At 43.3% G+C, this 12,597-nt stretch overlaps 1 long non-coding RNA gene across 1 annotated transcript; it reads right to left on the bottom strand.

Annotated features, from left to right (window-relative positions):
- Positions 1–4,782: 4,782 nt before the first annotated feature.
- Positions 4,783–12,062, bottom strand: LOC147655703 (uncharacterized). Its single transcript, XR_015290238.1, has 3 exons — positions 6,921–12,062; positions 6,172–6,274; positions 4,783–5,039 (listed from the first exon to the last, which is right to left on the bottom strand). It is a non-coding gene; the product is annotated as an uncharacterized LOC147655703 (long non-coding RNA).
- Positions 12,063–12,597: the final 535 nt, after the last annotated feature.

Genomic DNA, 12,597 nt, shown 5'->3' with positions numbered 1-12,597 from the left:
AGACACATCCTTGAAAAAAGTTTTGTCTGCAAGAAAGCAATAAAATAATAATTATGAACTAGACTGTGCTTTCTTATGCTCCTGTAGCTAATGCACCTTGTTGATGCGGACAAGAACGAGAGGAAGCACAACCTGGCTCTCCTGGGAGAGGGGGGAGCATTCAGGGCTTGCTCCACCTTCCTGCGAGCTGGGCAAAGGGCACACGGAAAGCGGCTTGCAAGAGACGCTGTGCCCAAGGAGAGCTCCTATGCAGCGGTGCTGGGCAGGAGGAGGATGGGACTTTCATGTGTATTGGACATATTTGGCTGTGGAGTTTTGCCTGCAGAGCTCAGCAGAGGCCTGTACTGCTGCAAGGAGCAGCTTCACCCTAGTTGCAGGACCTCACATTTGTCCTCGTCAAATGTTATGAGGTTCCTGTTGGTCCCTTCCTCCAGCTGCTCAGGTCTCTGAGTCTGAGGTCCTGGCACGTGTTATTTGCTCTCCTTTGGTGAGTTTGGTATCAGCTGCAGGCTTGGTGAGGGTGCACACTGTCTCCACTTTCACATCACTGACAAAGATATTAAATTGCCTGAACAGATCCCTGAGGAATTCTGCTTATAAAATCCTCCAGGTAGAATATGAATCCTTTAAGCTCAAGAAACAAGGCAGTTTTTCACCCACCTACTTATCCACCTGTTCAGACCAGAATGTTCCAACCTACGAGGGTTCTCTAGGAAATCATGCCTAACATTAAGTTAAACTCAGAGAAGATAACAACCACTCTTCTTCCCTTATCACACAGAGCAATCAGTTTTGTCAAGCAGGGGAAATTCCCAGTCAATATTAGGGAAAATAAATTTACCATGAGGGTAAACACTGGAGCAGGTGCCCAGGGAGGCTGTGGAGTCTCCACCCTGGAGATAACTCAAAATCCAGCCGGGCAAGACCCTGAGCAACCTGCTTTACCTGGAACTACTTTGTGGAGGGGTGGGATGAGAGACCTCTAGAGGTCCTGCAAAGCCTGTGTGATCTGATGATCCAGCCTTGGTAAATCCATGTTGACTATTCCAAAACAACACCTTCTCATTCAAGTAACAAAGCTTTTGCATTCACCACCATCCCTCAAAAAGGTTTGCTAGCAGCCTGAGCACACCAATCTGCCCTGGAATGTCCTCGTTCCAAGGGTTATAAATCACCTTCTTTGTCATTCAGTAGCATACACAGAAATTCTGCCAGATTCAGTAGAGACCCTGATACTTCTGCCTTTTGGGTGGCAAAAGACAAGGCTTTCCTAGCCTTCCTTTCCTTTTCCTTTTAAATGTATTTCTTGCTGCTGGATGATAGCAGCTAGGAGAAGGTGGAGCTGTCAGCATTGTTTTTATGATGGAAGAATAAGGGAGGTAGACGTGTCCAAGTGTCCAAGTGTTAGTGATATTCACATTCAAGCATGCTAAAACATTAGAGCTGGTCATAATTTTGCCAGTAACAATAGTGATGAAATACTTTCCAAAAATCTCCCCTGTATTTTGGCATCTCTGGGAGGTGCCAAATGAGCCAAAAAACTAATGAGATGAGACAACATAACAGCTGTGCTAACATTAGAAATATAACAAGCAGAAAACAATGCAAAATTATTATGAGTAAATGGCAAACAAGCTGATTTACAGACAAAGATTAATGTTCATTGCTTACAACAATATGTTGTAAAACCATTAGACATCATCCTTAGGACACATCTACACTGTCATTGTGGTTTGCTCCCTCTTTCACTCCTGGGCCCCTGATTGTCCATACCACTTATATGCTGGTTTGCCCCCAGGCTTCTACATTGAGAAAATCAACTCTCTCTCTCCCAGAGGGCACAAAATTCCCAGCTCTCAGCTCCAAGGACACAAGATGCTCCACTGCCTAGGTCAGATTTTTCTTCCCAAGGCAGTCAGGGCTTCTTTCCTGAGCAGACCACGGGTTGTGAAGGCTTGCTCGTAGTCTCTTGTCATACTGAGATATGAATTTTGCTGTGTTGCTTCATCTGGAACAGATGAACAGCTTTCTGCAGGGATACTGGAAGGCTGCTCCAGGGGAAACTGTAGATACAGTCCTTCAGTGAAATAGTCCACGTGGATTTAGCAACAGTCCATCCCCAGGAACATCAGTTAGGATTTTGTGTACTCTGGCTGGCTCTGTTTGGTTAAACTTGCTCTGAGCCAATTTTGTAGCAAAAAAGCACCCTGTTTCCTCTAGAATCATCATGCTACTAGTAATGAGAGGGATCACCCCTGTAGTAGCAGCAGGAGTTTTCCTTAAAACCGTTTCAGATTTCAAACAAGCATTTCAGATTTCTGTCACAAAACCTGATTTCATGTATGTTTGCAGAAGGCTGGACCCTTCATGCACGTTATCCTCCTTGGCATCATGCCCATGAGAGATTTTGTGATTCTGTGAGAGGTCTGTGGGATGCCCTGGTTTAAGATAACATCTATCATATATACAGTACTGCATGCAGAGCTACTTTTAAATAAACACACAAAAAGTCAGACCTAGAGGTCCCCAGGATTTTCGTGTTCTGCTTTGCCGTAATTTCCCTTCTAGTTTCACATGTCCTCAAGAAAATCAGGTTTTGCCTATCAAATTGACTGATGGGTGTATTCTATATGCACTACAACATATTTCATGCATAACAAGAATAAAAACATCCTTCCCCAGAAGAGCGACTGCATTCATTCATTCATTCATTCACTCATCTGCATTTCCTTCCCTTTAATCCCTTTTTTCTGCAGACTTTGATGAGCTGAAAACCGTGTGCAAAATTTACACCAACACACTGAAAAACCCACTGCTGTGTGCCCTTGTTTTCGATGGGAATAGCCCATCAGGGTGCTTGTTCTAACAAGCGTGATACAATTTTTGCAGCAGCAAACAAGTTTTTATCTAGCATGCAGAACTTATTCAGAAGGTATTACTTCTGCTGGGACTAGAGGCAGGAATGAGTCACGTCTCCTTAATACGCATGAAGTGCCCTGCCCCAAGGAGTGCCTCTGTTTTCCTCCCTTCCCTGTCTCGCGCGCTCTCTCTCAAGCCTTAATTGTCTTGAGTTATAGCGCTTTTGAGAAATCACTCTTAAAATTATGACTCCTGTTAAAGTTAATTAGACACGAACCCCAGCCAGGAGAGCAGGCATAGTTTCATAATTGTTATTCTAGCTGAAACCAGGAGGATTCCCTGACCACAGGAAGTTCAAAGGACCAGCAGCAAAAGGAGGAGATAACCTCTGTTTCCAGAGAACACTGACTTCACTTGGGATGCCAGCGGGTTTATGACAGGAGCTTTGCCCTAATTACTGTTTGGGGTGGAGCCTCTCACAATGATAAACAATAGGATTTCTACAGGGCTGAAGTTTGTAACAGCACCACATATTTAGGCATAGGCGTGTTATAGCAACACGCATTCGGTGCATTTTAGAGTCTTCTCTCCCTGGAGCTGGGTATTGCCCTAAAAGAGGAGTTGTTGCCCCGTGTGACCCATTTGGGGAAAAAAAATATGCTTCACTGAGGCCACATTATTTTAACAAACAAAATGTAGTCAATTTTACAATTTTACAAAGCCAGAAGACATTTGAATCTATGACATTTAAGAGAGAAAGGGAACTTCATATACTTATCAATGTTAAAATAAAGTCAAAGTAAACTAATAACCTAAACCTGCAAGAGGATAACAATAATTGTAAGACTGTACTCAGAAACACCCTGCAGCGTAATTCCCATTGACTTTATTGACTAAATTCTCACCCCACAGATTTTTCTTAAGCTGCTTCCACACATAAAATTAATTTCAAAGTCTTTCAAAGATGAATAATGTTCTTATTTTTTGAGCATCAATGGCGTATTTAATGATTTAGAAACATGCACAGCAGAGCCTTTGCCCAGAGGTCACCACAGTCTAGGTAAAATAAAGCTAGAACAGACTCAGAACAGCATAACAGCTACCTAATATAAACACTGATCATATATGCAGACTTACAAATATGGAGATGGATGGAGAAACATTTCAGATGCTGCTGTTTAAAGGGTTCATGCATATACAGAAGGTTTTGGAAAAAAGAGGGGAAGGTCATATGACTCAGTGTCAGGATGAAAGCCAGTTTTGTTACAAGGCACCAAGCTAGGCTCTGTAAACACATGTGGTCTAGTATGGTCTATGGTCTGGGGGGAATCTGGAGCAGCCTGAGAGCCAGATAAGAGGGGAATGTGTGAGCAGATACAGAGACAGGGGTCAGGAAGGGCATTGCTTGTGAAAGCAAGAGGCTCAAACTCAGTGCAGAGAGACAGGAAAACCTGGAGAGGGGGGTGTGAGGGGGCAGCATGGCAGGAGGGAAGGTTGACTTCAGCAACAGATGCACTTAGGATAATCTATGATGTGAAGCAAGGACTTACAAAAATACCATTTTGGTTTTTTCCTACAAGTTTTAAACACTGATGATTTCTGTTTGAAGAATACATTTTGTCATTTTTTAAGGGATTCAAGGAAAAATGTCTGTGTACAAGTTACAGGTCCTACCTCTCCAGACCTATTGACATTATTTTTCTCTTTAACACCTGCAAAGAGGAGGGCTGGTCACTTCTTGAAAAAAGAGTGACATAATTCTGCATACAATATACATATTTTCTGTGAATGTTATAATTGTTTTAACAGAGGTCAACTTGGTCCTGTATTAAGGATTTACTTCAGTAAAATTGGTACAGTGTGAGCTTTGGCAGCAAAACTTTGTAAAGCAACGTGGAGGTTCAGGAGCAAGGCAGGCATGGATAGACACGGCTCAAAGTGGACTTTATTGCTGCTTGAAATCCAGCAGGTTTACAGAGACCCACGATCCCGTGGCTCCCACAGCCTGCAAAAATGCAGCTTGTGCCTCCAGCACAAGAGAATGGGGAAATTCATCCATCTGTGGGCTGCCAGCCCAGCAACTGCAGGAATCTCAGTCTGCTTCAGGTAAAGGGTATTTTTTCCACACCTTCTTCTCATCTGTGAATGCACTCAGACACCGTCAGAAGGCCAGCAAAGCCCTGCCTTGCAGGAACACAGAAAACACAATAAACAGATGGATATGCCAGCATGAGATGGCTGAAAGAGATGCAACAGAGACCATTTTCTAAGTATGCTCTACCCTGAATACAGCCATACCTTAAAACAGTGGGCTACTTTTCACAGAGACTAAATTTTAAATACAGAGGGAACCAGTTTGATAATATAATTGGTCCCTGGCACAGGGAAAACTATGCAATCTCACCTTGTAAATCTAATCTTTTATCAAACCTACATTCTGTGGCTGAGTTAAAGCATAACTTTTGGAAAGATAGGCAATTCCGCTTTTTCTTCGGATAACTGTATGTTGGGTGGTTGATGACTTCAAAAGGGAAAGATCAACTTTAAAGGATAATTTTGGATCACAGGTCTATGGAGATGACAGTTTGACTTCCCCTTATCCCTGGATTAGCAAATAGTGCGACAGCACTTGAGTCCTGCTCTGCTATGGGAGAATTGGCACCTTGTATGGGAACAGCTAGGAAAGCTGTGGTGGGAAAGAAAGACACATGACAAAGGGATGCTGAGGTGGAAATCTTGTCTATATTTCCAGCCACATTACTTGATCTGACAAAATATTTTTAATCAAAAAAACAAAGCTTTTTTCTCTTTTACCCTTAAATCATCCCAGCTACCACAGCTCTACTACTGCATCTTCATTTGACCTCAGAAAAATAGCATAATAAAAAAAAATACCTTTCAACAAAAGAGAAAACCACAGTAAAATAACAAAGCACATTACACCCCTATTATGTGGCTCACAGCCAGGTAGGATGGTCTCAAGATCTGTTATTAAGCAGAAATAATAGACATTTGATCCTACAGATGCAAAATGGTGGACTCAAGCAAACAGAGCAAGCACTCATGCGCGTGCTGTCCATCTCCTGACTCACACGCGCAACACTGGAATGTGTTACTTTCACAAAATATGCCTTTTATCTTGCTGCAGCTAACAGCAGATCTGTGGTTAGGAATTTTTCAGGCATGCTTCATTCAAGTGGTGCTGCCTCAACAGAGAGCTGCTGTGCCTTTCCCCTCCCCTCAGAACCCTGCCAGGCGGCATATCCTGAGGGAGGCCTGGCACACTGGAAAACTGGCTCTTGCCAAACTCACCTCCTGAAAAGAAAAGTGGTAATAACATGGGGCATGGCCAGAACTGAGAAATCCTCGCAGTGGTCCTCTTGTGGCATGATCCCTTTGCCTCCAGGAGCTCTGACTGAAACAAGCAGGATTGGTTTGGCATAAGAAAAGGAAATTAATTTCATCCTGTGAAATAGCACCCCATGCTTATGGTGCCTTGGAGGATTTAGCAGAAGATTAAGTGTTGTCTGACACCAGCTAGGAATTCTTATACTTAAATCTCTTGACTTAGACTAAGAAATATAAGTGTCCATCCACATTGCAGGCAGAATTTTCAGTTCTTCCACTTATGCACAGCAGAACCAAGGTCTCCCGAGGTGCAAAAGAACAGCAGACTAATTTTAGTGACTGGCAAATAAGTTCAGTTTGTACAAAGATGATGCCTGGAGAAATATTTGATTTATGATGAAATAGGTTTGTTTCTAACATATAAGGCTTTGGCACAGAAACTCCCTTTTGGATGATGGAGTTGCTATATTTATAAACTGCAATCTCATCAAGACAATTACCTTTTTTTTACAGTATGTTCCATTCATGGCCCCTTCTGTTATGTCTGTCGTCTTAACACATGTCCTAAAGAATTGGGAAATACAGGCAGGTTTCCACCCCCCAACATATGAAATGAAATTATCCCACTCTTCAGTTAGCTTGTTTGAATTCCATCTAATTAAAAGGCGTGAGAAGAGGGCAGGGATCTGATCCTCTGCCCCCTCTTGCATTACCTGGGAGAGCTGAGGCCCCTGCCCTGTTCCCCAGGCTCCTGCAACTTGCTTGGGAGGTCCAAGAAGGATAGTGGTCTCTCTCTGCAACTTGTGATCCTTGATGCTAATCTGAAAAACACCAGATTAGAGAAACGTTTGATTCCACACACTGAGCCAAACACATCTTGCATTTCAATCTGTTGATATCAATAGCTGTGCACAAGGGATGGATTTGCTGCACTGCAGCTAACCACTGAATAGCAGAAATTGCTGGTTTCAAATATGTGTGGGTTTATCTCCTTTATGTCTATACTGTCCTGGCCCTGCTGGCCTTGGCCCACTTCCCTTCTTCATGTGATTGCTGAAGTGATGCTATTGAGCATCATCCCCATGTAAAATAGCCAGGCTAGGAAAGTACTTCAGTGTGGAAAGTAGAAAGCTTGGGTGAGCACATTCAATGGGGAAAGAAGCATAGAGGCTTCAAATTTTGCACAGACTTTCTGTTCATCTAGTTCCAGATCTCTTCCTCCAGCAGTGATCCTCATAAAGAAACATTGCTCATGAAAAATAAGTTTGGATAATTCTCTGGTGGATATGATTTCACAGAATCATGTGTTTTTTCAAGAGAACAGAAGGAATCATTTTCCTTTTCTCCTCTCTGTTAATGAGAAGTGATCTGAAACTGTCCATGGACTAGAAATCCATCTTTTGAAAGGAATCTTGCCGATCCTCTGGTAGGTGATATTTGAGAACCTACAGTGTAAGCTTGCAAAGAATAGAAAAACAGGTTACACATACAAGTTTTCATGTATTCCAAGTCTTTACCTTAAAGCACAGGCTGTTCACAGGTATTCCCATCACATTTAGTTGTGAAGGACTTTCAACTGACCAGCCAAGAGTTTTGTCTCAGAGTATAGCCACCTTTACAAGAAACCACATCAACATGCCAACCAGACTCCCCCAGGAGATATTTCCCACTGACTCTTTCCAAAGACACACTGCATCTGACCTTTTCCTGGGCCAGGAGGAGAGAATTTGCCTCTCACATGCATCCCTGACGCAGCTGCCATGGAGCTGCCCTAGCACAAGCAATGGGTGTGGGAGGCAGGCAGCTCCTACCCTTCCATCCCCTCACTATCAATAAACCATCCTCCACACTGAGTTGCAGGTAGGAGCATGCCCCCTGGATGAGTTACAGGTAGGAGCATGCCCCCTGGATGAGTTACAGGTAGGAACATGCCCCCTGGCTGGCTGCCTGCCTCGGTTCTGCCACTGTTGGCTGCGAGTAATTATCAGCCTGCCCTGCAGAGAGCACGAGGTGCTGTTTTTACAGGTCTAGCAAGCTGTGATTATGAAGGGACCACAATAAATGTTGAAAATGAACCCACATGGACAACCACCAGTGGACAAGGAGTTCTTTGCAGCATGGATCCAGTCAGCTTTCCATTTTCCACACTTGAGGAAATGCCCACTTCCCTTGCCAGCTACAGGTCCTTTCTGCCTCAGTGTTGTACCAGCGAGCCAGGAACATATGCCACTCTCTATTTGCACACTCTCCAGCTCCTCCCTGACATTCACTTGCCTTCCAGACTGAAAATCACAGGTTAGCAATCACACTGCCAACAACAAAAAGGAGAGAGAGAGGGGTGAAAAAACCAAAAAAGCCTGTGGTGGTATAAAACAGACCCTGCAGCAATGGGGCTGGATAGGAGTGATGCCTGCACTGCCAGACTGTGGTGCTAGGAGCAGGTGGGATTTCCTGCATTCATCTGTGGGACCCAAGGAGATTGAGAAGATATAACTTTTACAAGGCGATATAAAGCCCCACATGCCCTGGACAATCAGGCACATAGGAACTGGAGCCTGTGTGCTGTGCATATTCACTTTACATTACATCGGCTCCAGCAAACACAGGGCAGGCAGAAAGGAAAGCCTTAAGGCTTTTTTAGGTGGGAACTCTCAGCAGTGCCAGGGAGAAGAGGGTAAGCTCCAAAGAGGTGAGGGAGGGTCAGCCTGGGAAGATTCTGCTGCAACCTGGCCCCCTGTGTGAGCACTGGCAGGAGACCTGACGGGGAGAAATTAAAGGAACTGGTTATAGAGGCTCTGAACTTATCCCTGCCCACAGCAGAGGCTGAGCACATCCAAAAAGAAACTGGGACAATTGAGCCCTTGGGGATCTAATACTGGCAGCATTGACAAAAAATGTAGGACTTCAGGATAATTCAGTGGGTTGTGATCTTTTACTCCACTTTTCCTTATTCTTGTGCTATTTTCATTCAGAAAAAATGAATAATCTGTTTATTTTGTTCCTCCAGGAAAGTGTTCCTCTGTTTAAAAGGAAAGTTTTCAGAGATGCCTTAGTGAGTCCCATTTGTTTTCACTAGGTTTTATAATTACTCAGACAGCTATTTTAGAGAAGCTTTGCTTGGAAACCAGGGATATGGATCCAGATGAAAGTTAGGAGCCCAAAAGTCTTCAGACAGGCATTTTCCAAAGCCCAGCAGGGTAAAGTGCTGAACTTCCTTCTACTGGGATAAACTGTGCACCAAAGAAATCTTATCTCTCCCTTCTTGTCTTCATAAAGGAAAACAGGGGGGAAAATTTACATTATCCTGACACAAGTGTGTTTAAACACAGTCAAAATCTTCTGCAAGTTCAACCCATGATTTCACCCAGTCCAAGCCAAAATGATTGCTTCTCACTAAGCCCCTTGTCAGTACATGCAGTGTGATAAAGTATTAGCATTATCATGGAATGACAGACTAATTTAGGTTGTAAAAGACCTCTTAGATCATGAAGTCCAACCATGAACCTAGTACTGCCAAATCCAGACCTTATTTCCTTTAAAGAAACAGCCAATCTTAGCCAGTTGCCCAGGGATGCTCTCATTATATCACTACTATACAACATAATTTCACTTAATCTGAAATGACATAAAGAGATGGTTCCTGTTGTGAGGTTGGGCTGTATTTAATGCAATATAATTAAAAATCTTTCCACATGTCCTGCATGCCTATTAAAGCACTCTAACTGTACCTGCTCAGAGAGCACTTTTGCTGAGAGCTCACTTGGTATCAGCCAAGTTGTGAGGAATTGAAGCCCTTCTCTGGCCATCAGTGGGAGTAGCTGCAGTCCCAGTGATTAATGCAGCTATTAAGTTACAAAGAAAACTCTTCATCTGACTGTCCTCTGACTCAGCCAAAAACAAACTTGCTTTATCTCTCCTTCTCCAGTCCAGGCCCCCTCCCTTGCTCCTTTTCCACATCAACAAAGGAAAATGTGGGACAAGATGAAAGAGCAGGGCCAGGGCTTTCATTAGCATACCAGGACAAGGAAAAAAAGGTAAGAAGCTCAGGGAAGGACTCAGTGCCCAATTCGTGCCTTGTAACTGACGCCAAGGAGTTCTGTGTGAAGCAACACGGTTGGTGTGAGGTGTTTAATGGAATTTAATGTTGCTGCCTCCTGCCAATACCAAATGTCATCCTTCAACATGGTTCTCAGACAAGCTCTGGTTTTAATCCTGCCTTCCTTCTGACTCAAAAAACTCATGCAGTAATCAGCACAGAAAGAGAGCTCATAAACCCATCCTGCTGAATACCTCTGTTGAAAGCTTTTTATTTGAAGCTACTTTATCAAACTGCCTGTCACATGGTTTTAGCTTTATTAATGATGTCTCTTCCTAAACCTGCTTAAAATATATTTTACTATGCCATGTCAAAAGGCAGCACTGTATCAGGAGGTTTCAGTGCATACAGAATAATTTACAGCAGCTGAAGAGTCCAAAATACATTTATAGTTCCACTATTTGTTATTTTTTATTACTGTGTACTTTCAAATGTACAGTGTATTCAACCTGAAAAGACAATATAATCCAAGCAAACAATACTGATAATGAGCACTGAATAATAGCTTTTATATCACAGAAGGATCCCAGCCAAGTTAGACATTGTCTCTTGCCTGCAAAGATTACAAGTGACACAACAGATAAAAGAGGGAAGAAGGGAAAATCAATGCTTACTGCAATTCCCAGTAAGATTTTCCTAGTTAAGCTGGCTAGATAAATCTTTGCTACAAGAATATTTTCACTAGGATGGTACATTTTGGTATGGATGAACACACTCTTTTACAACTAGTCCTGACCTGCTACACTCTTGGCTGGCTCAAATAAAAGCAGCAGTATCTTCCATTTCAGGAATGGATAGGAAAGAATAGTGTCTCCAGGTGATGTCAGGAGAGTCCAGTCCTTTTTGCTACAACGCCCCAAATTGTGACTCACCCTGTGTGTAAAACCAATCCTTCAGGATGTTGCTTCTATGAGCCACATCCTACTCTTACCTCCTTTTTCCCAAATGGAACAAAAAGGCAAGGGACAGTTTCCAGAATATGCTTGTGCCTGCTGTATTTGATGATTTATTTCATCCATTTACTTATGTGAAAGACTTCTTATCTGGCTGGGGAAGATGCTGAGCAATCCCTCTCTGCATGCTCAGCTCCCATCCAGGCCCAGATGAACCACAGTGAGATCTCACGTAACAACATGGGATAGTGACAATGTTTCTTCTCCCTAAAAAGGTTTGCTTATCACACACCTAAGCTTCCATCCTCTTCTGGAAAGAGGCTCCTACAGCACAAAGGGCACCCCAAACTTGCTTAGACCTTTCTACAATGCAGGAAATAGAACTATAAAATTTGTGAATAGAGAAACAAGTCCTGCAATGTCTTGCTCTTCCTGTCTGCTCTTCTCTTGCCATTGATAAGGAGCAAAATGGACTGCTGTGACTACACAGGGCCTCATGAAAGAGCACAGGCAGGAGTGAGCTACAGTGCCTCCCTCTCTCCTTACTGTCACAACTGTTGGTGGAAGCATCTAGCAGCCATCTATTATCTATCTATCTATCTATCTATCTATCTATCTATCTATCTTTCTATCTATCTTTCTATCTATCTATCTCCATCCATCCATCCATCCATCCATCCATCCATCCATCCATCCATCCAATTCACCTGTAAATTTTCTCACCAGGCTGATGACATCCCTCCATGGCCATGCTTCTGCAGTCACTTTGCCTTCCCCCAGGGGTGACATCTCTCCCAGTAATTGGTGAAAGCTCCTTGTTTTTCTGTAACTCCTTAATTACCATGGCAGTAATCTTCCAGTAACTGACTTTGTTCTTCCAGTAATTACACCATACAGGTATTTAGGGCTGTAATGGACACACAGGACAACAGATCCACCAGAGTACCTATAAAAATTGGGATTTATACTCCACCCAAACGCTGATTTCAGTAAGCACACATGTACATTATCTCCCGGTTCAGTGAGGATTTCCACAGATGTCCCTGTGTTGCTCCTGGAGGCTCCATTTTCCCGGCATACCAGTGGTTTGAATGCCTGACACATTTGTTGGTGCTGCATTTGGTGCTGGCGAGCGTTGCTTCCTGTGACTGAAATGAAGTCAATCCAATCAATCATTATCATTATTATTAACTGATTTCCCCATCCCATCCCTTCCCTAGAGAGTGAACAACCAACCAGCCAAGCAGAGAGGTACCAGGCATCCTGCAGCACAGCCTCTTCCAGAAGAAACCTGACCTTTCTGTCAGACACAGAACTGCGGATGACATTTGCTTCCACGCTTGCTTGAGGAATGCTCGTCTTCTCAGAGGCTGCACAATGCCCACGTGTGGAATACAGGCT

This window comes from Cyanistes caeruleus, chromosome 1 (genome assembly GCF_971803275.1).
Source record: "Cyanistes caeruleus chromosome 1, bCyaCae1.hap1.1, whole genome shotgun sequence".
Classification (NCBI taxonomy): Eukaryota; Metazoa; Chordata; class Aves; order Passeriformes; family Paridae; genus Cyanistes; species Cyanistes caeruleus.
This window is presented reverse-complemented; position numbering and strand designations above follow the sequence as displayed.